The sequence below is a fragment of the Motacilla alba genome, chromosome 20 (genome assembly GCF_015832195.1).
Source record: "Motacilla alba alba isolate MOTALB_02 chromosome 20, Motacilla_alba_V1.0_pri, whole genome shotgun sequence".
Taxonomy (NCBI): Eukaryota; Metazoa; Chordata; class Aves; order Passeriformes; family Motacillidae; genus Motacilla; species Motacilla alba.
The window spans coordinates 561726-587424 of record NC_052035.1 but is presented as its reverse complement, the minus strand read 5'-3'; the positions used below and the strand labels follow the sequence as shown (position 1 = coordinate 587424).

At 44.3% G+C, this 25699-nt stretch overlaps 1 protein-coding gene across 3 annotated transcripts in view; it reads left to right on the top strand.

Moving 5' to 3' along the window:
* The first annotated feature begins 16311 nt into the window (after positions 1-16311).
* The window catches only part of NDRG3 (NDRG family member 3), a 59630-nt gene continuing 50242 nt past the window's right edge, over positions 16312-25699 (top strand). For 2 of the 3 annotated variants that reach the window (XM_038159103.1, XM_038159102.1), the window contains exon 1: positions 16313-16459. The gene's annotated coding sequence lies outside the window, so the exon portion shown is untranslated. Of the gene's footprint in view, positions 16460-25699 lie in introns of all 3 variants that reach the window. The other variant, XM_038159100.1, reaches the window with a different exon arrangement.

Here is a 25699-nt window from a genome sequence, read left to right as displayed (position 1 = left end):
TGCTGCTTTGGAATGTGGTTTGGACATTGTTTACCAACAGGTGCATTGGTTTCATGTGAATTGTTTTTACTTAATGACCAATCACTGTCCAGCTGTGTTGGGGGTCTGGAGAGAGTCATGAGTTTTTAATTTTTATCTGTTAGCCTTCTGTCTGTGTCATTTCTCTATTCTTTAGTATAGTTTAATATAACATTCTTTATATAGTATAGTAACATAAAATAATAAATTAGCCTTCTGAGAACATGGAGTCAGATTCATCACTTCCTCCTCTGTCTGGAGAGCCCCAAAAATACCACAAGCCCACAGGGCTGGGGCCCCTGCTAAGAGGCACCAATCACCAGTTGTGCCACATGCTACCATTCCCTGCACCCCCAAGCCACTGCCCCCTCCCCACCGAGCTGGTGGTGCCAGGGACAATAGTGCTGGGCTTCAGTGCCCCGGTCCCACAGCTTTATGCCACTGGATGCTGCAGGGAAGCCAGTATGGCTGAGCGCCCTCCCCGCGTCAGCTCAGCTTTATGCTGGTGAGTCACTGAGAAGCCCCCGCACCAGCAACCTCCGCAGGTTCCGAGACCCTGGTACAACCAAGCCACCTCCTGACCCCAGTGGTCGCACGGCTGCCACCACACCAGTGAGCCCTGCACTCTCTGAGACCCCACCACAACCAAGCTAGCTCCTGACACCTTCAGCAGTTGCGCCACCGCCACTGAGCTAGCGAGCCCCGTGGTTTATAAGACCCTTGCACAACCTGACCATCAGACTGGGTTGGCAAAAACTGAAGTTACTGTGGTGGGTCCCCGCTGGCTGCCCCTCAAATAGACCAGGTCCCACTGACGTTTCTTCACTTGGGAAACACCGGTCCACTGTTCCAGCTGGGGAAAGCCTGCAGGACCCTCCAAGCGACAGCTTTTCTGCCACTGGGTCAGCCCCTGATCTTCAGCGGTGCCACGTGCGAACCGCTCCTAGCACCGCCACCATTGCCTCCGCCCCTGCTGGGTTAGTAGGTGCCAAGAGTTTCTGTGCTGGGTCCCCACTGGCCATCATCCACACGGGCTCCCACCTAAGGCCTCCGAGACCCTGCACAGCCAAGCCTGTCTTTGACCTTCAGCAGCGCCGCTGCTGCTTCCTCTGTGCCAGTGAGCATTGGGAGTTACTGTGCCAGGTCCCAGCTTGCTGCTGTTATAGCTATATCAGAATTCATAGGCAGATAAAACATTATCATTTTATAAATATATCAAATGTAGTGTTATTATAAATATAGAATTATGAATGTGCTGAAGCATGGCTCTGTTATAAGGATATTAAAGGTTTATAGTTGCACTGACCTAGGGGAAAACTGCTGGGAGAAACATGCCCAGACTAGTTGCCAAAGCCAAGAGAGGAGTTTTTCACTCAGTATTGGGAAATCAGTTGTCTTACACATCCCACCTATAGTCTTGCAGAATTTATGTGTGAAGAAGAGGAGACAGCATAGGAACTGGAAATCTTAACTGAATTAGGGAGTAAGACATCAGTGGCACACCTGGCCACAGATAACTAGAGAAATAGCATATTTTATGATAATCCATCTAACACATAGTCTGTTTCTGGGAAATCCACTAACATGTAAAGGACTACCGGTAAAAGACTGTTTTAACATGTATATCTTCCCGAGCTCGGTTTTGTGTATTGTAATGCGGCTTTTGAGAACTCACCTAGCAGAAGACAAGGGATCAATGAATTATTCCCAAGACTTCGGAGACTGGACTGTTTACCCAGCTGATAGTATTGTCCTCGGACCAGAGAAGCATTGGAAACTCGTCTGATTATGAAAAGGACAAAGAACATCCTTGCTCCGGGCAAGAAAAAGAGTATAAAAACTGGACTTGGACATGGCAATGTCGTGCCACTACCTCTCTGACGCGACAGAGGCTCAGATCTGTGTACGTGTGTCACCCAGAGCCAAAGTCCTGGGCTTGGCTCTGTCCTTTTTGATTCATGGCTGGCTTAAATTGTGACCGATTCAAACGTGAAATAAATTTTATACTTTGTTATATTATCATAATTTGGCTCTCGCAAATTATTCATCCGGCTTCATTGGTATTTCATTTATAACACTGCTACCCACATGGCCTCCTGCTGCAGTTTCCGAGACCCTGCTTGCTCACACAAGCACAGTCAAACACCCCCTAAATCTGATAACCCTCAACCTGGTGCCTCCAAGGATTCTTGAGCCCCCCAAAATCTGGTGACCCTCAGCCTGGTGTCCCCAGGCGTTCTTGAGCCCCCCCCCCCCCCCCCAAAATCTGGTGAACCTCAACCTGGCGTCCCCAGGTGTTCTTGAGCCCCCCTATATCTGGTAACTCTCTCAAGTCTCAAACACACTCTAAGTATACCCTTGGACTCCCACACACATGCAAATACTCAAAATTTTCATCTGCAGTTTTTTCCCCAAGGAACTTTTTTTCCCCCTCTTCCTTTTCATTATTTAGTCTTCTGCTGTCCCTGGGGTGTTGACCTGTAATCGCTGATGGTCCCAGGAGAACTCATTTGAGCTGCTGAACTTGTGGCAGGGTACATCTCTCTTTCAAAATCTCCTAGGGCCACTGAGACAATGTTTTCTCCCAGATGATTCCCCAAAATCATCTGGGAGAAAATATTAATCCACAAACATCAGAGGTTTATGTCCAAAAAGGAGACAGAGGAGTCCTTTTAACTTTATTCAAATAAAGGGAGAGGCCATGGGGCATTTCCCTGGGGTCTCTCAAATTTTTGGAGGATGCAGCCTCCTTTTTATCCTAATTTTCTGGCTGCATTTCCCTTCTCTCTTTCCCCGTTGGCTGAGGTACTTGAGAGGTACAGACTTCCTGGAACGCCTCATACTGAAGACTTTCCTCTAAAGTATAATTCTGCTTTTTAATTGTTAATTCTTATGGAATTTAGGGGTTTTCCCCATTGTTTCTTTCATCTTTCAATATCCAATTTCATTTATCAGTAAACCTTCAGTTTGTTTGTAAAGGCAAATATCTTTTTCCATTCATCAATCAGTGGAGTCCTTCCCATTGTTTCTTTTATCTCTCAGTGCTAGTTTTATCTACCAGCAGACCCACAGTTTGATTGTAAAGACAAATCCGTCATTCCTCTCAATGAGAAACAATGCTCACTTTTAAAATTTTAAAGGTTTATTAAACCTTAACAAAAATACAGCAGAAGACTGAATAAGGAAAAATTACAGTGCTGGGAGCATGGAACTAAACTGCCACATGCTCATCTACGAAATGGATGTTCCACCTTTTGTATCTTTATCTTTAGCCCCTCCCAAAGTCTTGTCTGTCAATCCCTTCTTCACCGTCCAGTGGTGGAGATCACTTTCTATCTTGATATGAGGTCAGGTGTTACCACAGTAACCATTCTGTGACAACAATAGAAGGGGGGGGAAGAGAACTGTGGGAGGACATATAACAGTAACATAACTATGCATCTACAAAACTTCTCTTAACATATGCGTAATATTCACCCCTTAATTGTGAGAGCCAACCAATGCATTACTCATCTATAACACTGACATGACACTGCTGGGCATCAAGGGGCTGGTAGCCCATGCAAGCACTGCCCCAAGGGGTGAAGGCCTTGTACCCTGATGGCATTAGGGCATATTCTGTATCCCTGCAGTCCTGTACTCCATGGATCTGATTGGAAATCATTGAATCCACATGGCGCAATAATTGCAGTCATCCTTTCACCCTCCCAGACAGAGTCAGGGACTCTCTGCTCCTGGTCAGTGTATTCACTGTTGGATTCCTGTGGTTTCAAACCACAAGACCCCTCACCAAGGTCTGGAGGAGAGGTGGTCTCAGCCCTTCTTCTGCATCTGTAATGATGAAGTTATCAGCCTGATACAGACATTCAGGAGCATCAACCAGTTCCAGTGCAGCCTGAATAAGTCCATGACAAATGGTAGGGCTGTGCTTCTACCCCTAGCACAGTCAATTCCAGATGTGTTGGATACCCTTCATGTAACAGCAAACTGTGGCTTACTCTCTGCTGCCACAAGGACTAAGACAGACAGAGGGGCAATATCAGTTGTGGCATTCCATTGGGCTGCTTGGACTCTAGCTGGTACTGGAGCTCCAGCACATCCAGGACAGCAATACATGGTAGTGTTGTGTTGAGGTCATGAGAGCCCACTTCTATCTCCCCACTCCATCAAATTTTAACAGTGACCATATGCAGTGGTTAAAGGGTGAGTAGGTTCTGCTGATCACTCCTTGTCTCTCCAGTTGACAGCTCATTGCTGGGAACCAGGGAGTATTAGTGGGTTGTTGCTGCCATCAGCATCTCCTGTTCTTCAACCTCACAGCAACCCAACAACAGAGGCATCCTCCAAGAGGCCAGGCAAAGGAGAGAGCTTCTTAATTTTTTCTGTACAAACAGCAGCTACACCAAAGACCCAGCAGTACTGTAGCCACAGCTCTCTTAATAGAGAGCAAGCAGGCACAACTTCCCAAGGATATTTCCTGGGAATCTCAGTGAGGAACCTCAGAGAAAGAGAAAACAATTATTATCTGATTTGCTGCCCCTGTTGTTTTGCACATGTGGAATGTGTTGGAAGATTATTTACCTGAAGGAATTTGTTAATTGGATTCTGCTGAGGATTGTTGTTCTGCTGATTGTTTTGTGTCCTTGGCCAGTCACAAAAAGCTGTGTCCTGACTGTCTGGCAGAGTCATGAGTTTTCTTTAGTACTCTTCAGTAGTTAGTAGTAAGTATGATATAGTATAGTATATATCTCTTTAATATAGTTGTAATGTAATATAATATAGTTTTAGTAAAGCAAGTGTTCAGCATTCCAAAGCCTTGGAGTTGGATACCAATCATTCCCAGACATTGGGGTTGCCTGATTTTACTATACAGTACCCTTTTGGGTCCTTGAATTACCATCCCTTTGTGGGAGGATAGAATAGAGATGGTCTAGAAAGTAATCTTACCCCTAAAGGAGTTGCAGCTGGGCCAATTATCAAAAATGAGAAGGCCTAACTTCAACAGGCCACAGCTGTAACTAATAAGAACAATAGGAGCTATAAAAGAGTGTGTTGGCTTGTTAAGGGGACACTGAAGCAGGAAGGAAACTAGAGTTAGTTGGTTACCTGGTGCAAGAGGAAGGGTGTACTCGGAGGAGCTGCTCACCAGAAAACACTGAATAGGTACGAAACTTTTGTAAGAAAGAGATGATAGTATAAAAATTCTTGTTATGTATATGCATATATGACAATATCCCTTGACATAGTCTGTGCCAAGGTCACATAGGCCTTTGAGCTGGCTGTCATAGGTTGCTTTTGCCACTTGTGCCCTGTTCACTTTAGCCTCTAATACAGCCAACAGTTGAGGTTCACTGGCTTGTTTCCTTTAGCTTTTATTGCTGAGCTTGATGACATTTGGCCAGTCAGGGTCAGTAGTCCTGGCTGTGTCCCCTCCCAGCTGCCTGCTTACCTGCAGTCTTCCAGCACCTGGTAGGGAAGGTCTATCTCTGCAGAAATTGTGGCATATGGGTCAGGATTGATGTATTTACTCTTGGAAGGACAAGGAGACACCCCTCACATTCCCCAGGGTTTGCAATGTGTAAAGTAATTTCTTTGCCTCACACAGAACCTGTGTGGAGATTACCCAGGTTTCACCACAGCTTTTGTTTGCTGAGCGCTACATATTAGCCCATGTAAAGTTCTGGCCTCTGGCCACTCCAAAGGTCCTCCATGGCTGCTGGACCATAAGACAGCTCTGTGGTGGGTTTTGCTGAGCTGTGCGGCACAGAACTTGGAGTGGAGCCTGATGGCTCACAGGGCCATAACCTCAGGCTGCACTGAGCAGGAAAGGGGGCTTGTAATAGTTCTGTGCATTCCGAGAGCCTTTGGTGTAGGCTGATAATGAGGCACGAGAGTATATTAGGCACAGGTGAACCTCTGAACTGATTGCTCTACATTTCTTTTATGTGGACCACACATTTTATAACACAACCACCAGGTATGTTGGAATCTAGTCTATGTGAATTTTTTCCTTTCCCAGGTGAAGGCAAAAATATACTGAGATTCCAGATGCACCAAAATAGGACAAAGGCTTCACACAACTCAATTGCTGTAAACTGCTTGGCACTAGCCAAAGCAACGTGGTTTTTCTTGCTGAATGATCAGGAACTACTGGCTGTGGTACAGTCTCCCATTCATTCATTGCTCACAAGTCTTGGACAAATCTATAAACTATTTTTCCATCCAAGCCTAGATTAGGGTTTTTGCAGGCAAGGTTGGAGTATTACAGGGATACTTATGGGGAATTCTAGGAAAAGACCACATGTGTTGGGAGAAAATAGGCCAGGGAATTAGAAAACTGGGGTTGGTATTGGGTGGCAATTCCCTTTGCCTACAGCTGTGCCCACTAGAGCTTAAAACTGCTCATAGTTACCACTTTGCAGTAGTAATCTGTGCAAGCTGTTTTCTCATCCTGTGATCCAAGAGGATTTGATGGTGTGCTGGCAAACTGTCTTGAGGTGACTTTATGATGGTGCTTTATTTCCTAACTGCCTGCTTTATACCCAGAAAATGACTGCTATAGCTTTCTGATGGAGCCGAGGGGGTGGGAGGGGAGCCTGGGACTCCTGAGGGCCCTGTTCAAGGGCCTCCTTGACTCCCTCTGGCGTGGCTGGGGATTACAATGATTGTTACTTCGTTGCTTCGTTAACCCCCCCTACCTTTTTTTTTTTTTTTTCTGGAGTAATTTTTGCTAACTTAGGCAAGAAGCTTCTGGGGTTTTTTGTTTTATTTCCCTTCCCCTGGCCTGGAGGCTTTTACCTAGTAAATCTGTTTAGCAGCTTTTTTTGTTGATTTTTTCTTGGTTTGTTTTTTGGGTTTTCGGTTTTGGTTTGTATTGTGTTTTGTTGTTGTTTGTTTTGTTTGGGTTTTTGGTTTTGTTTTGGTTTAGTTTGGGGCGTGGTTTTTTGTTTGTTTTTTTTTCCTCCAGCCAGGGGAGCCTGCGGGGCAGCTCTGGCCTCTCGGAAAGACTGAGCCAGCAAAAGAAGGGACATTAAACTCCACCAACTTCACCTGCTGTGAGGAGAATACTCACGCCAGCAACCCAACACGTTATCAGCTGCTGTGAGTTCTGTTCTCCTCTCCTCTCAAAGACAGGCAGCTGCCATCTTTGCCTGTCAGCCATGTGGTAAGGTGATGATGGGGTGTGAGGTTCAATTTCCTTTTTTTCCCTGTATTTTTTGGGTATCTTGCTTTATGCATGATCAGTTTGGTTTTTTTTTTTCACTTTCATCTCCTGGTATCCATTTCTCTCGTTGGCAGAAAAAAAGGGAATTATTAAAGCCCTCTCTCTTTAGAGAAAAACACTCATTTTAGAGCATTTTTCTCCTAGCATTTGTGTCCAAACACAAGCCTGACTGACAAGGTAGAAGACAGCAGTGCTCAGCTGTGAAAAATGTGTATTTTATGATTGGCTTGTCACAAATATTAGGATGAATATTTTATGTGTTATGTTAGAAAGCTATGCTGTATTTTCTCAAGTAGTGTGTTAAATACAGTTTTAGGTTATAATATAATGTTAAAATAGAAACTATGTATGTAGGATATTTTTTAAAGAAAGGAATGAGGTACTTGCACTGATAGTAGCCACAGGACACATATATCTTTCAGAGAAATTGCTCTGTTATCAGAAGAAACTAAATTCTAACTTCTTCCCTCCTCGCTCAGCCTTGAAGACACCATCAGGATTAAGAGGAAGAAGTTGGCACTGACTAGATGGACTCTTTTGTTTGAATGGAATTTATGCATCATGTATGAGGTGTATGAATATGCAACAGGCTATTGCTTTTAAGGGTTAATCCTTTGTTAACCTGTGTCCTTTTTCAGGCTTATTTTGCCCAGAAAAAGGTACCCGGACTGTCCAGGTACCGTAACTCTTTGTTTTTATTGTCTCGTATTGTCCTAATCTCAATTGTTCAAATTTTTATTACTGTAATATTATTACTATCTTTATAACCATTCTATTACTATTAAACTTTTAAAATCTTAAAAAAAAAAAAGAACAACATCAGAGGGAAGACCATTAGCTTTGTTGTGTTGGAGAATGGGAAAGTAAAAGGAAGTTTCCAACTTTCTCTGGAAAGCTCCTTTCAAAATTCAGGGCTCATTTTCAAATCTCCTTTGAGATGCTTTGGTCAGGAGTCACTGGTATCTCCCTGGTGTGAGAAGTGACTGCTCACTTTAAATTTTAAAAGGTTTATTAAACCTTAACAAATACAACAAAAGACTGAATAAGGAAAAAGGACAGTGCACTGGCTGTGTGTGACTGTCTGCTATGCACTCACCTACAAAATGGCTGTTCTTCTTTTTATACGCCTAGGGGTTGCCCCAGGCAACCCTGGCCCCTGCCAAAGTTTGTCAATTAACTATTCTTCACCGTCCATTCGTGGAAACTAATTTCTTGTAACTTGATTGGAGGTCAGGTGTTGTCATGCCACCCTAGCAACAAGCCTCCCTTATTCACAAATGCCCCAAGCAAGGAGCGCTGTACCTGCCCTCCCTCTACACCCTGATGACCTAGGCTGATCAGTGGCAACAATACAGAGCGGGGAAAGGGGACTATGGGGAGAACAGAGGACATCCAAAAATCAGATCACAATAACATAACTGTGATAAATGTATTAAAATTTGTGCTCGAATAAATATATTTGTACCTAGGGAAATATATATATAAATATATGTTCAATCACGCTTTAGAGTTGGAATACAAAAAGCACCCAGACCTCTAGAAATCTTTCACAGGAGTTGGGAAACCAGTTACCTCATTAGAATGTAGCATCCACAAGTGTGCACTAAATAGAAATCTGAATTAGCAAGTGAAGGGGGAATGGCTCCTACAGACTCGAGCCCAAGCCATCATTGGCCAGTAATGACCATAGATAACCGAAGGTGGTGCAGTTCCCATAAACTCGACTAAAACTCGACTAGCATGTGAATACCCAGTTAACTGGACTAGCATGTGAATGCTCGGTTGCCATAACCCTTATTTTACATGTATGTGTTCTCAAATGTGTGTTGTGTATTCCAAGGCAGCTTTGTGCAAGTAGGAGACAGGATTCTCCCAACACCGGGTGGAGGACAAGGAACTATATGAATATTCGAATGGCTCTCCGTCCCCTGTTCTGTCTGCTCAAAAGATAGGATTCTTCTAACACAGAGGATGAGGGCTGTATGAATATTCACAGTCAGAGAAAGGAACAAAACAAACTTAGCTCCAGACAAGAAAAATAGTATAAAACCAGGACTCACTAGGATGGATTTTGTGAGCTCACCAGATCTGATGCGGAAGGGGGTCAGAACTGCATTCAGCCAGAGTGGAGTCCCGGACTCAGCCCTATTCCTTTGATTCGTAGCTGGCATAGATTGTGATCTGATACGTGAAATAAAATCTATTTATTTTTGTTAACTTTTAATTTGGCTTTTGTAAGTTATTGATACAGCCTAATCTGGTTATTACCTATAACATAACCATACATCAATAAAACTTCTCTTAACATACACACAGTATTCATCCCCTAATTCTGAGAGCTAATCATTGTATTAATCATCTATAACACTGGCCAATGATTCAGTACTGACAGCTGCAGGCAAGGGGGCATCACTCCATGGCCCCACCTCTGCCCACTCACAATTCTCCCAAGCAGCACATTGGGCATCCCAGGATGCCACCACCCATTGCTGTTGTGGAGTGGGCAGTGGGAACAGCTGCCAGGGAGCAGCAGCCTGGGCTGGTGGAGGGGACAGGACTCTGTGCCAGGTACCCTGCTGTCTCCTGGCACCCAGATGGACCCCCGCCCTCACTTACTGGGGACCTCCAGTCTCTCTGCTTCAACACTGAAGCACTTCCCCCTCTGTAAAATCATCATGACTCATCACTATTTCTACCAGATTTTTTTTCCATCTTTCTATCAATCACATTCTCTGGAATAGCTTCCATATGTTTCTCTGATAGAGACAGTAAAATCAATGATTCCCCAAATCCCTTTTGAAAAGTGAAATGGCATTTGCCATGTCCCTGTCCCCTCCTATCAAGGGCATTTTATCCTCTGGTTGCATAAGCAGGTAGATGACTAATGGTTGTTTAGTCTACAACACAGGAGTATGATCTAGTGCAAGCAATTTCTTCTTATGAGCAATTTGTCTCAAGATTTCTTCTACTTACTTCAGTTTGAAACAGATTTTCTGGCTGACTCATTCCACATAAAGAAAAATCTCAGCCAATCAATAGCCTGAAGCTGTTTTGGAGTAAACAGCCCTGCAAAGGCTTCATCTGTCTTCTTGAAAACCTTACCGATTTTTTCTAGGCATGAACCTCAGTGCTGTTGGATAATTAGCAGACAGAGATGGAGTTTGTCTTGACTTTGCGCCTCAGAGAAATTTTTCATCACATCCTTGTCCAGCTGCTCATCCTGGGGTGTGGCTCTCCCCCTGCCCACATTTGGCACCTAGCTGGGCAGAGGGCTGGGAGCTTCATCCCAGCCTTCCTGCCCAGAAAGATATCACTGCTCACAACTGCCTGCTTCAGAGCCTGCTCCGAGCCCTGTGAGAAACAGGATGTTTCCTGTCCAGCTGGATCAGGGACAAAATTTGTCACACACATCTGCTGTAGAGAAGCAAGTGCTCAGGTGTGACTGAGCTTCAGAAAATTGTATCTAAAGTAGATCTCTTTTTAGTAAGCATTGAATCAGTTTTTTATTACACTGCACCATGCATAGAAGAGGATGTCTTCTATCATTCATGTTTTAATTCACTAATTATTTTACAAACATTGAGCGTATTTCCAGTCCGAAGCTCCAGTCCAAACTACTCAGTTTCCAGGACTATGCACTGAGTTAATTCCATATCCATTTACATCAGTTTGATATATATTTTACATATAACATATACAAGTCATATATCACTAGCATATCATAGATAACATATGTATAATTTTAGCCATTCATTTACATACATGCACATTTATATGTATATCTTTTATTTGGATATTTTGGCTGCTTCCTCAGCCTGCTCTTCTGAACCTGACAATACCACAGGTGTCTTGTGAAGATTTTCTTCCCCTTTACTGTAACCCTGGTGGCATTGTCCCACTTAGAGATTTTTCAGAAAAAGAGATGTGAAAAAATGTATTCCATCAGTCAGAGTCCCACATTTTCCATTGCTTCCACTGCACATCTCTAACATGGAGATGCGCTTTCTCTGCTTTAGTTTCCATTAATACTTACAAGGAAGTGAACACAGAAAGAAACCACTAAACAAGTAAATGCCTACTGATGGAAAGGCTTGTATTTGTAATGGAAAAAGGAATCTGATGTCTATTTTCTAGGCTGAAAGACAGGGAGCTACTCCTATTTTGACATACAGAGCCAGTGTTCCCAGCTGCTGTGTCTGGAGCAGTGTCTAGCTTAGGCAGAAGTGGAGTTTTGCTGAAAAGAAGCAGAAGTATCTTTTGTGTTTGGCTGCTGGACAGGTGTGTGGTTCCTTCAAAGATGGTCTGGGTCAACAAACCAGCCAGCCTACACAGAGTTCTCTCCCTTGAGAGCACTGAGCAGCCAGCCTCAGCCTGACTCTGTTTACACCATAAGCTGCACTGCCCCTCAAGTGTCCTCAGTAAATGGTTGACACAACAGATGTGCAGTGATGGTGTGGAAGGTGTTTTCAACATGCCAATGAAACAAGAAGAGTGCTTCTTTCAACTCTTCTGCTTCCATGAAAGCCCCAGAAGGACACAAGTGAACCACGGGCTGTGATACAAAGCAATGAGGTTTGTGGAGAGCACCATTGACCCCTGCTCTCAGCGTTATAGTCTCTGTCTTATGGGGAGGAGCAGCCTTTTGCAGTAGTTCTTTTGAGCAGCTGGTACGAGCCAAGACACAGCATTCAGAGAGCTTTCTGGATGGTGTAGCATGCTGCTCCATGTCCTGGCTGTGACTGAAGGTGAGAAATCATCACCTGTGTAGCCTGGAGAGATGCTGGGCAGATGGAGCCAGCAGGAGAGATCCATCCGGGCCAAGCAGTGCTGCAAGCAGCCCCTGCAGGAGTACAGACTCCAGCCAGGAGATGCCAGGCAAGCTTTGCTCTCTGCATGAAACTGGAAAGGCATGGAAAATCAGTCTCACTGGCCTAGTAGATCTGAACAAACCTGGTGATGCCTGGGGATGCAGAGATGGCATAGCTATGCTTGTACCCCACTGTTCCCATGACTACTGCAACAGAAGACAGATGCGTCTTCTCAGAATCAATCCCAGGTTCTTCACTGCCTGTCACCTGATCCCTATTGGACCTTTCTGGTGCTCAGTGGAAACAAGGCATCCATCAGCTGGGAAAGCCCTCAACAATCAAATGAGTCTCCTGTGGGAAAATCAACGGAATAGGCTCCCTTCACCATGCACTGAAGCAGTATATATGTGGCATGCTTCTTTCTGTGCTGTCACAAGAACTGTCAGAGAGGAAAAGGTGAGATTTTAAACTCCTTGCAGAATCAGACCAATCCCAACAGCCTTCCAGCCCTGTTAGATGCTTTGATGGGGACTCAGTTTTGTCAAAGTTATATCTCTGGCAGATACTCCCTCCTCAGAGAGGGCCAAAGGCAAATATGCAGAGATGTTCCAACATCTCTGACTGCAACAAAAAAAAAATAGTGTTATGGAAAATCTGACTTGGATTAGTTAGAAGAGTGGCTGGCAGAGACAGACTGAATTCTAGCTGTTATTTTCCAAATCCAACTTTCCTCTGAATGCAAACACTCCATTTAGCTGCATTAAATGTGCACATTGTGCAAGTGATGGGTGAGAGTTATGTGGGCTTAAGACAGCTTTATCGCTTTGTAGTGAACAATTACTTTTTCTATAAATCTTGAAAAATAATTAATTGAATAAAAATACAATATTGTTTCAATACTGTCTTAGTATTTTTAACTACAGACCTGAATGGAGGGAGTAGTTGCCTCATTGCTACTGATGTCCTGCATAAACTATATGTAAACTGTCAATTTTGAAATGAAAGAATATTCAGCCAAAGCTTTGTGAAGGATTTAGATTGACACGAGAACTTTTACAGCTACATCTTGCTTGTTCAGAAATGAACAGAAACCTGTGCTCTCCTGATGTTGATAAGGGCAGTAGAACAGAACAGCATTTTCTCTTGTCAAGGACACTGGAACACAACAGCACAGCTTTGGAGAAACAAATAAAGGATGTAAATCAGGCAAACAGAAGTCAGGCAGGCAACAAATTGCAAGCAGGACGCCAGCTCTGCTCTACCAGGCTGACAAAACAGAAGTTAGGCAAAACAACGATATTGCACTTACTCAAAAGCAGGGGTCGAGGAACAGCCACCTAAAATGGACATCAGAAGTTGAAGATGGACCCCAAAGAACCATGTAAGGACTTCTGCTAAGGGGTGCAACTATGTAAAATAAAGCCAAGGAAGTGGGGATAGCTAATGAATACGTAATCAGTGTGCATGATAAAATCCTTGTTCACCCAACACTCATCCCACTGGAATGGAGGAAGGATCCCCCTGAGTGACCACTAAAGAATGTCTGCTTCTAATACTCAAAACTGTGTTACAAAGTTTCTATCCAGCCATTTCAGTATCAGCGTGAAGTCAGCTGGCCCATCCAGGGCCTCAGCAGCTCCATCCTCTTGGAGCCTTGGCTCAGAGGCACACTGAGGACACTTGGCTTGACTGAACAACTCCAAAAGCACTGAGGAACCCCAGCTCTGACTGCCTGCACAGCCAGAGAGCCACCTGGTTCCCAGCCCTCACCTATGCCCACATGGTGGTTATTACTACATTGGATGTTCAACATCTCAGTGTATAATTCTGCATGGCATTGCCAACAGCACCACTTTTCTTCAGTGTCTTCCTGGAGAAAAATAGAAACTAACACCTTCTGGGAGAACTGCAGAAAAAAAAAAAGACACAGGTCAGTCAAAAACACATGAGGAGGAGGTGGTGTTAGTTACAGCAAATGCTACTGCCTTTTATGGGGTCCTGGACTGCTGTTCTGCAGCACAGGCACAGATGAGATACTAATGGAATTATCACAGAATCACTAAGGTTTGAAAAGCCCTCTGACACCATCAAGTCCAGTTGTCAACTCAGCACTGCCTGGGCCACCACTGAACCACATCCCCCTGTTGAGGAATCCATTCAGTGGCAGAGCTGGTGGTGCAGCTGCAGTGACAGCTGCAGATTGAGCTCCCTGAAGGGAGGCTGGGGAAGAGGCTGGGAAATGCCAACCCTGTGCATAACAAAGGGCACTGGACTTGTGGCCCAGCCAGGTGCTCAGACACTGCAGGAGCTGAGGACTAGGGAGGAAGAGCCAAGACTTGCACAAGCTTGGACTGTGAGGGGATAAAAGCCCAGGGGTCCTTTGTTGGGCTGCTCCTTGGAAGCACCAGCTCAAGCTGTTTCTGTGTTACTGTGCCAGGAATAAAGGGCTTTATGGAACAAGACATCTGAGACTCCCATGGGAAACCTGGGGTTGAACTGGTAAGAAAGCTGGTCTGCCTGTGAGAGTGGGGAGTGCAGGGAGTCAAGCAGGGCACTCCTCAGCTCACTGGAGCTGCTGCTGCAAAGGGGCTTCAGTCTCAGCAGTTAAAAGTCACTAGTGGTGGAAGAGTGACTGCCAGAGAGTCTTGGAAATGGTCTGACTGGGAAGCTCCCTTAACACCCAGCTGCCACGTGCACACATTTTTTGACCACTTTCAGGAATGGTAACTCCAGCACTGTCCTGGGCCGCCTGTTCCAATGCCTGACTACCATTTTAGTAAGAAATTTTCCCTGGAATCCAATCTAGTCCTCCCTTCATAAAAACTTGAGGCCATTTCCTCTTATCCTGTCACTTGTTGCCGGAGAAAAGAGCCTGGCTCCACCCTCCTGTCAGGGAGTTGCAGAGTCTCACCTGAGCCTCCTTTTCTCCAGGCTGACCCCCTCCAGCTCCCTCAGCCCCTCCTCATGATCTTGTGCTGCAAACCCTTTTCCAGCTGTGTTGCCCTTCTCTGGATACACTCCAGCACCTAATCCATGTGGACAACAGCAAGGACTGTGGCGACCAGCCACACCAGAGAGCCTGAAAGCAGCTTCCTGGGTGGGAGAGCCAGCGCAATGATTTACAGTCCTGTGGCAGGAAATTCCCCTCTTTCTACCTCTGTTCAAACTAGCTCATCTAGTTTACATAATCCCTAAAAATGTAAACAGCAGTATTGATGATTCTGCTTATAGTGCCTGCACAAGTCCACACTTAGCCCCTCTTCCTTCCTCTCTAGCTGTTGGTAGCCCAGGCAAGTTCAAAGGTATTACTAAGAGCTGGAATTATGCTTGGTATTGTGCAAGAAGGGGCAGACATTACTTGGCATGGTACTATTTAATAGCTTTTTTTATGAAAAAGTATCTATTTGAAACAAAAGTTAAAAATATGTATTTAAAAATTTGTCTAATTAGAATAAGGTTGGTGGGGTGTAATACACATTGTAGGGGTCTACCCAAGGGACAAACTAATTAAAAGCCAAGGTTCATTCAGAGCCAAGCTGAGAAGGCACAGCTGGAGACAGGCACCTTCCTGTAAGTGAGGCAGGGAGGAGGGTACTGGGCTGAGCGGGAATGGGACTTCCCAAGGTGGGGTGGGGCTTCCAGGTGAGGCTGGCCGGGGCCATTCAGACCTCCGTGGGTACGCTCAGGTCCACCACGGGGCCATCTCAGCCAGTGATGACTTAGTGCACACTTCTGAAGAGGGGTCTCAAAGAAAACCCCGATCCTCCTCGTAGGGAGGCACAGTCAATGCAGCTGGTGTGGTCTGCCTGAACTGCTGTTTGCTTCAAGACTTGTTCAAGGGCAAAGACCACAGGGTGGCTGGCACCAGAAACCAGGGCACCGGTTAGGTTTGGGAAATACCTCGATCCTAAATCTTTAGGGTAAAGCCCTACCTAGGGTAAGGTGAGAGGCACTGGAAATGCCACACTACTCCGGGAAGGGAGTGCTTCCACTTGGAGACGTTCCTAGAAAGGGGGAAAGGCAGGAGGAGGTGGAGGATAGCACGCGCCCTCCGCGGAGCGCTACCAGATAGGCAGCGAGCTTGCTATGGGACGGGTATGGCTGCGGCCCTCGAGCGGGGACGGAGGGACAGCCGTGCTCAGAGGAGGTCACGCTATCGAGCCACGGCAGCACGCCTCCGCCCGCGATGCCCTCACGTCCGGGTCGGGGCCGGGCGGCGCTCGGCGGGCGCCCGCAGCGAGGCGGCGCCATCTGCCGGCGGGAGGGGGAGGTTGCGAGAGGCACCGCCCGAGGGCGGTGGGGCGGCGCCATGTTGTTTGTAGTCTCGACCCCGCGCAGGGGCGGCTTCCGCGCAGGCGCAGAGGGCTTTGTGCCGCGGCGGGCGGAGTGCGGAGGTGCCGCGGTCCAGGTGAGTCCCAGGCCGGCCCCGCCGGGATCCCCCCCCGCTCCCGCGGAACCCCGCGGAACCTCTGCGGCTCCGGGACGCGCGGCTTCCCCTGGGCAGCAAGTGCCACGCGCAACGGCGGGCGGGCCGGAGTCAATGGCAGCCGCGCCCGCGGGCGCTGTGTGTCCCGACGGCGCCGGGGCGCGGTGATTTCGCCGCGAGGGGATCGGTGCCGCTGCCGGGGGGGGCCGCTCAGCGCAGCCCGGCTCCGCTATGGGGGGCCGGCCGAGAGACCCGCTCCCCCCGCAGGATTGGGAAATGATCCTCGTCACACCGGGCTGCGCTGGGAGTGGGGGAAACGCCTCGGAAGTGCCCGAGGTTATTGCGGAGATCGTTTTTTCATGTAAATTACGGACGGGAGTGCGTCGGGCGTTCTGCTTTCTCTCATTTACAGCTTTTCTTTTTGGTATTCGGATCTCAGAATTCTCGTTTGTATTACATAGTTCGGACAATATCTTTAATTCGGCCCAGCCTTGTAGGGATATGAATGGGAAGGGAATAGCTGTTGAAGATTTTCGTTGGCTTGAAACATCATGTCTCTTTTTTTCTGTTTAATGAATATTTTGTATTTAGTGTAAGTCACAAGGAGTAATTAAAAACGTTGTCTCGAAATCAGAGGCTTCTGCTACCTTAAAGAGCATCATTATAAACGGCACTACGGAAGCTGGGGTATTACAAAACAAGCGAGACTCTGAGCCCTGTCCCGTCTGCCCGGGGGCTGGCGGCTCGTGGCGCTGCCTCGGGGTGTTGCACTGCCGATTGAGAGCCTGGGGTCTGCACCGTTCTTTGGTGGCTCGCAAGGAGGCTGGAGCTGGTGTGCGATAGGGTCATGATAAAGTACCGTCACAGCATGAATTGCTGTGAGGTTGTGACTTGGTCACACATGTGTTTGCTCCAGAGAACAGGAACTGTCTGGTAAGGATCAGGGAGTTTTGTCTGGGAAATACGGAAGAGTTTTTGTGTTTGAATACTGAGGTGATGAGAAGATTGGGTTACAACTAGAGAAGAATAGAATACAAGTGTGTAAGGCCGGGTTGGACAGGGCTTGGAGCAGACTGGTCTAGTGGAAGACGTCCCTGCCCATGTCAGGTGGATTGGTATTGAGCTTTAAGGTCCCTCCCAACCCAGGCCATTCTGTGAAGAATCTGGTTCTGCTATGTGTGCCAGGCATGCTTGTGAGTGTCCCATGTTCAGAGGACTTGGAGGCTCATTGCTTTAGCTTCTGCTTTGCCTTGTGTGAAGAAACAACACTTGTCTTCCAAATGATGGAGCATGGCAAACCAGGTGCAGCAGCAGCGCATCAGTCTGTGGGAAAAAGCAGAAAGGTGATGTAGAGTGAGGGAGCTCAATTTAGAATTAACTTGAAAGTTTTCTAGCTCAATAATTTCCTTGGGCTAGGCGAGCAGAGCTCAAAAGATGTCCCGCTTAGTGAACTGGGGTGGAGTCCTGAAGAAGCAAAGTGATCAGTAGGATTCATCTGGATTATTGGCCACTGGACTGGGAATTGTTGAGGGGGCTCGAGATGGGCAATGACTGTTCCAGTTTCATTTATTTGTTTGGGATTTTGAGCTTTGTGTGGCACACAAAGCACTGTGTCTTAGTGCAGCAGCTTCATGTGCCTTATGTTTGCCTTGTATCAAAATGTTTGCAAAGGTAGAAGCTGGAATTATTACACAATAAACATTAAACAATATTAACAATTAAAATTACACAACTGTTCGAAGCAGCATCATTGAAGCCTGTAACTATATTCCTAGCTACTCATTCTGCATCTGAGGTTAAAAATTAATTGAAATTAATAAATGTGTTGGATTTGGATTTTTCGAATCTCACCTTCAGAAGCCCTCCAGTGCTCTCATTTGCAGCTCTTATTTCACATTGGTCATACACAGTCCTCAGTGTTTTCCATTGGAAAGTGTAAGTGTAGTAGTACCTTTAGATTTCAGAAATTTTATTACATACAACATGTATTATGATTCTTTAAAGATATACTAGAAAATCTTTTTAGAGATACTTTTGAGACTTCTTTTTTAAACATTCCTCTATTGTATGCTCAAGGTAAGCATTACAGCAAAGTAGTAGCATATAGGTATTTCAGTAAGAAGCACAAAAAGTTATAATTGTAGTATAGTTCAAGGATGAAAATAAAAGCAAAAAAGAAAGCAATTCCGCTTTAAATTTTGGGGGGGGATTTTTTTTTTTTTTTAATGTGTAGGAAGAGACTAGGGGTTTTAATTTTTAATTACTTCACTTTCATTCTCACAAACAGTATGTTAGTTTCTTCCTGGAAGATGGTGAAGCCGAACCCTCAGTTCTGTTTCCATAGGCAGTGCTAACACCATAACCCTCCCTGAGCAGAGCTTATCTTGTGCTCATTGTGTCAGCTGTGTCTTGGATAAAAGTAAATATGTCTGTGCTGCCCATGTTGGGCACTGTGCAGGGCTGGCTCAGGCTATTTAGGTCTGTGAATATTATGGCCCAGTTTAACCTGTGATGGTTCCAGGAGCAGAGGAGCCGTTTGGTATCTTCCTTGTATAATGTTGAAGACAGCAGTCCTGATAGGTGTCTCAGTACTCCTCAGTGGTTTCATGTTTATGTGAATGTGGTTTGGGAGGAATAATAAAATCCTGTATTGCTTTTCTCTGGTAATTCTAAGTGTTCTGGCCAGTCCTGTCAGTTATTAAGCAGAGCTGTTGTGATTTGGTCCTGCTGTGGAAAGGGTTGGGTGACTGTGCCTACAACCGTGCGAAGCAGAATTGATGAGAGATTTATATAACCTCACTTGATTTTCAGTTCTGTTCTTGTAAATTCTGAATTATAAAAGGAATTTGCTGGATTTTTAATGATCTTATTGATCACTCACCATTTTCTGTCTGGTCATATCCCATTGTATTCTGTGACTGGTATAGCGCCATTTATTATGGTAATCCAGTGGGTGCTGTGGGAAGCATAGAAGGAATAGCTCCGTTTTCATTTGGCTATTGTCCTTTCCAAACTTGGATGCATTTCTGTATTTACAATGGGCCTAGTTCCCCAAAGGGGTTTTCCTTATTTACATAATATAAAACTAGGAGAGGTTATAAATGTAATGTTTAATTTTAAAGTAACCTTTACTATTTGGTCATGTATAAACCAGACTCTCTTTGTAGTTAGCAGATAGACTTAAGATGTGAAGCTGCACTATTTTTTCCCTCCACAAGAGCTGGAATTGTGGCTTTTAACTGCGTGTTTGAACAGAGAAGATAGGCAATCATTTGCTTCCTTTTCATCTCTGCTTTGGTGATGAAGCTGTGTGTTACATCTTAAACTGATCAAAAGACTGGCTGCCATGCAAAAGGGGTGGTCACATATTCTTGCTCTCTCTTGTACCACCTTCAGCATTTACTGGAGGTTTTCCTGATCCAGTTCAGTTTACTGAATACTCAGAGTACTAATCCAGCCCCTCTGTGTCCTCATTTCCCCAGAAGATCAGCTTTTACCAGGTAAGTAAGCTGAGTGAGTTCAAAAAAGGTCTGAGGAGTACCAGAGACATAATTGATTTTTGTCATGTAAGAACACTGTTCTTTTCTAACAATGACCCAAAAGAGAAGATTGTAAGATTAGGATGTGTAATAAAAACCTTTGCCTGATGGCCCTCCTGTCTCTTGTCATTTGTAGAATATTAAGAGGTAGATGTTGTTTGCTTTTATTTTGTTCATGATTAATGCATTTTTCTTCTGTGAACTAGCCCATGTCTCCCATCCACTTAAATGCAAGGCGCTGCCACATCCCAGGGGAGATTTTCCAGAGCACAGAGTCACCTTGTAGGTGCCGACTACCTCTGTTTTGTTTTGAACTTGACAGCTGCTGGCTTCGTTTCCTATCTCTTAGCTGTTGTATTGTTTGGACACAGTGAAGAACTGATCTCAATTTACCTTCTCCATTGAGTTGATGATTTTACAGATTTCTGTTGTATGTCACTGCAGCAATCTGTTTCCAGGCAGAAGAACCCTAGCCTGATTGATTATTTCTCATTTGTATTTTCAAACCTTGTTTCCTTTTAAAAAATATTTTCCTTTCCATTATGTTCTCTTGAAAGGAACGAGCAGGCAACTGCATCCAGGATTTAAGATGTAGCCATTCTATATTTTTATATGGTAGTTTTATTATTAATGATTTTCTAACATATTTTTTCATGCGTTGAATGACTTTGAACTGATGCTTTAATCAATCTGTTGTGACTCCAGCAAGATTTTCTGAATGTTAATGGTCAGTTTGGAGCACACCACTCTATATGTGAAATAAGGACAATTTATCTTCAGACTGGAACTTTATTTGTGCTGAATTTAATCTCTTGTTTTATTTGTCCGTTATTACTCTCAGAGAGTTTTTCTGCAGATCTTCAGCCAGCCTTTCTCTTTGTTCTCAGAATAGCTTGTATCCTCAGGAGACTTTCACTGCTCCTTGCCCCTTTTTCTGGACTTTGTGAATACAGTGTATAGTAGAGTGCTGCAGCAGTGTATAGTAGAGTGCTGCAAAAGGCTCCTTGCAGTCTCTCCCTGGGAAAATTGACCACTTATGCCCACCCTCTGTGGTCTGCTTTCAGCTGCGTGTTAATCCAGGCAGGGGCTTTCCCACTCAGGGTTTTCTGAAGTTGTCTGGATGTTGACTGTGCAGCAGTTCTGCCTGCTGTGAGCGCTGCCCAGGGAGGGGCTCTGCATGTCCTGTGCCCCTCTGGCACTCCTGCTGCCCTGCACTGAGCCCAGTCTGCAAACAGCTCGGACTGAAAAAGAGCCCAACAAATTACAAATTAATGCTGATTTAGTAGTGTTGTACTGGCAGTATACACATGTGGGGGTTTAATTAGAATCAGTTCAGTCAGGTAAGTGCAGATCTGTGCTTGCTGCTGCTGATTGAAACTGCAGCCTTATGGGCTGAACTGCAGTCTAGTGTCTGTGCATGCACTTCCTATTTCAAATGGTCCCATTTGATGCTGTAGTTAGATTAGCACAGCTTGGTGTATGAATTACACCTAGGTCCTAATTCAGTTGATTTTGTGACTGTGTCTTGGATGGTTTCTCTGTGGTGAGACAGATAAACAGTCTGTTCCTGGGTTAACATCTGGAATTCCTTAAACAAAGACAGTGATTAAGGAAGGGATTTAGTGCATTTATGTAAATTAATAAGGATCTAGTAATACTTTTTATCCTATATATGGACTTTATTCTAATTTATTTATAAGCATCATGAATACTTTAAAAATATAACTGGAAATTCACAAATTTTGCTACTGATACCCTTATGGTGTGTTCTAGAATTATTTGGCATCTGTGTACATTTAAGTTTTCTAAATACAAAGGACATAGATCTTTATTGAAATTTCTGTTTTCTAAATTGATTTTTTCAGATCTGTTCTTGAAAATTTGCCTGGATTCTCCAGTACTGTTGTCATGTGTAGTAGTTTTCTGCTGAGAGTTTTTTTGGACTGTTTTTTTGTGGAAGCTGAAGTTAGGTGCTTGTGTTTTTAACAGTTTATTTTGGCTGTGATAGTTTTGAAGTTTATTATTTAGCCAATAAATTCTGGGGGTGGGGGAATGGGTTCAGGTTGTGAAGGTTATTTCTACCTTTGCATAGGCAGAAAAAAAACCCAGATTTGTGTAAATGTGTAGTTTTATGACTCAGATTGGAAAATGAGAGCTTGTGCCCAGATGGTAGAAGATGTGACTTGGGGAGTGGTTTAAGTCTGCTTTTGTGTTCTGCCAGCTTACATGCTGCGTGGTTTGTCTCTGCCTTGTTGGAGAACTAATACAACAGTGCTGGGAGTGTTGGGCAAGGACAGGCTGCTCACTTGACAAAGAAGTGGTTTTAATCTTTGTATAAGAGCTCTACATTTGCTATTTTGCTTATGCAGTTCATTCTGATAGGGTTTTCCAGAAAGACATGGCACTTGTTACAAATTAAACTTATTTTTTTGCTTTAGTTTGGATAAAAAAGTTATCAAATACATATCATATGGCACTCAGGAAAGCCAGGGGAGATTTTTTTTTGTCATTTTACAATGCATTTGGGCTTTATCCATTGGCTGACCTTAAGAAAGGCACAGAGTTTGGTGAAAATCTTCACCTGGATTAGCTCAGCCACAGAATAAAACTGCTCTTTCCTGACATGTTTTAAGTAGTTAATTGGAAACATTCATGATTGGAAAAAAAAAATCAGTGAGAGATTTTATTTTTTTTATTACTTCTAGCAGTAGGTGGATGGAGCACTCAGCAGGTATTCCTGCCAATTTGTGTTTATTAAACAGTCTGTGAGGTCACCAGTCAGTGAGTGGCCTCTCTGCTCTATCCCCACACAGGTGAGCATGGTCATACTGCTGTGAGGACACAGTGCCTGTGGGGGTCCAGGACTGCTTTGGACTTGAGAGCAGAACTGAGGGACTGCAGGGCTGCTGGTTCGCAGTGAGGACATTGCTTTAAGAGGAGGGATATTATTCAGCATTTTAAACTGTGCAATGTCTATATCATGCAACCACTGTAGCTGCTGCTCTGGTGTTGTAAGAAACATACAGAAGGAGTTGTTGCTTAGAAGATTGTCCGTCAGGATGTCTCCTTGGTGAGTCCTTGGCTTGCCTGTGTTAGCCTGTGGGCTGGACTGTAGCCTGGGTTGTCTCCCTGGCCATAATGTGACTTGGTAGTGTTGGACACCACACTAATTTGTGCTGCTGTGCTGTAGAACTGAATTATTGTAACTGAAGAGTTGGCATAATCTAGGACTCTCAGCTGACATTTTTCTGTTACTGACCTGTCATTGTCAAGATTTCAGCACAAATGTCTAAGTTGCAAAAGGGCTGGACTTTTCCAGCAGAATGAATACAAAAGCACAGAGGGGGCTGTAGCTTTGTTTGTAGAAAAGAGCTAATGGAGTAGTTCAGGTCATCTCTGCTTAAGCGTCATTTTGTTTTTTCCTGGTGCCACACTGAAGAAAAAAGCAAGGCCTCCACCGCAGAGAGGAGCAGCAATATGGGCTGTGTGCTGTAGAGATCTGGGTGTACCCCAGCCTGGGAATGCTGCCATATGTGGGAGGGGTCTTGACATAAGAGAGTAAAGATTTAATTTTTTTTTTTTTTTGTTTGCCACACTGAGCAGAACCATTGCCCAGGTATTCAGTCCCTTTTAGACACTTATTTGGACACTTAGGGCTGGGTTGGTTTTTGTTGTCCTGGTGTTTGAATATGTGCTTGTCTGGATGTATTGCATGTGGTCAGAGGATCTGTGACCAGACTATTTTGTCACAGTAATTGCTGACTGATTTCTTTGTGGCTGTGCTCCAAGGGAAGGAGCCATCTCAGGTCTGTGATGGTTACTCAGGTGTTGCTTGCCTTAAAAGTAGTTGACTGTACTGCAGCACTCCCTGTCACTCAGACAGTGTTCTAGTTCTCACCCTGGACCTGCAAGGAAGTTAAAAACCTTTGCTGATCTCATTTCCTTGGGGACTATCCTGGTTCTTCTGAAATTCTGTGGTGGCATTCTGGGAAGCATAGAGGTGGAGGTGCAGGGATAAAAAATGCTGTCATATTTGCTTCCCCCTCCACCCTCCCCCGCCCAAATCTTACTTTCTGATACATCTATAATTTGGGTAGTAAATGGAAAATTTTTTACGATTTAGTGTTTTAATTATTGGACTGAATGATCCTAGAGGTCTTCCACTCTTAAGGACATGCCACCTCTCTGGTCCCTCTCTGGCCTGAGATAGTCATACCAAAGTGGTAACAGAGACTTCTTGTGCCTTTCTTAACCAAATGTTTTTTACTGGTTTTGTTTTGGTTGGTTGGTTGGTTTCCTGTCGATGTTGAGTATGTCTTCATTAATTCTTTGTAAATGCATAGGAATGTTGGCAACAGTTTCCAAATTTTAGGTAGCCTGACAATCCTGTATCCAGGTATTGGAGCAGTTCTTGAAATCTGGGAAACAACAGTGCCAACACCAGGGCTGCCTGGTCACGTGTACTCCAGAATTTTCAAAAGAATAATGAACCCATCAAGCTCTTTGGATAGTGATTGAGCTTACACTGTGAGAAATGGCTTTTGACGTGACATTTGTTAGTAATCACCTAAATGAAGTGTTTTCAAGGGGAATTCTAGGCCACTATAATTATATGTATGCTACACTCACACCAGTATAAAAATGTCTTTAAAAGTATTTGCAGAGCTTACCAGTTGGTTTCTTGGGAGGGGGGTTCTGTGCCTGTTCCATGTGATTGCATTCCATTTCTGGCAGTGGTTTTAGGTGTTAGAAAATTATTTCCTTACTGAACATTGTTTTCCTCGGCAGTGCAGTAACTTCTAGAAATATTTAAGAAGTCTGTCATTCTGCCTTTTTTTTTTTTTAATTATTATTATTATTAACTGTGATATCCTGAAGGGAGCAGAATTTCTGTAGGAATTCCAGCATCAGCAGTGAAGAGTGGATGAGAATATGCAGTGCTGGGAGGCAGCGCAGAAGCAGCTTTTGGGAAGGAACAGTGAGCTGAGTGCTTGTGTCACTTGGGGCTGAGCTTCAGGAAATGTCCTCAAGAGCTGGTTTGGTCCGGGGGAAAAACTTTCATCTTCTTTTTTCCTTGTTTAAAAACATGTTTTGTTGAGGTTATGAAACAAGGCCAAGACAGCCTTCAAATGCCAGCTTTGGAAGTTGTGCTGCATAGAATTTCTCAGACAGATGGAGGAGACATTCACTGAGCATTTTATTATCTTTTTTTTTGTCAGTAGTAGAAGAGTGATGCAGGTTTTTCCTTGGACCTTACAAAAGATAACTGCTTTTTCCCCTCTTGACTTTAGTTGTTTTATTTTTCTTTAATAAAGACAGGAGTTTCTTAACAATAAAAGTAATAAAACAGCCAGAGAAGCCTGTGGTCCCTTTAAAAAAAGGAAGAAATAAGAAATAGGATAAAATCCCTTGTTAGCCATAGTAAGCTTTGAAGAAATTCACAGTAGACTAGAAATACAAATTTTGAACTGTGTATAAATGCAGGAGAAATACTGTCAGTACTTCATTTTCATAAAATAAGAACTGTTTAGGCACATATTACTCAGCCATTTAGGAAGGTTTCCAGAATATGAATCTCTCTGCTTTCTCTCATTGGTAGATAGTAGTTCTTGGGGAAAAAAATTGAAATGGCTTAAAACACATTGCACCAGAAAGCTTAATTTGTTATCTCAGCATTACTTAT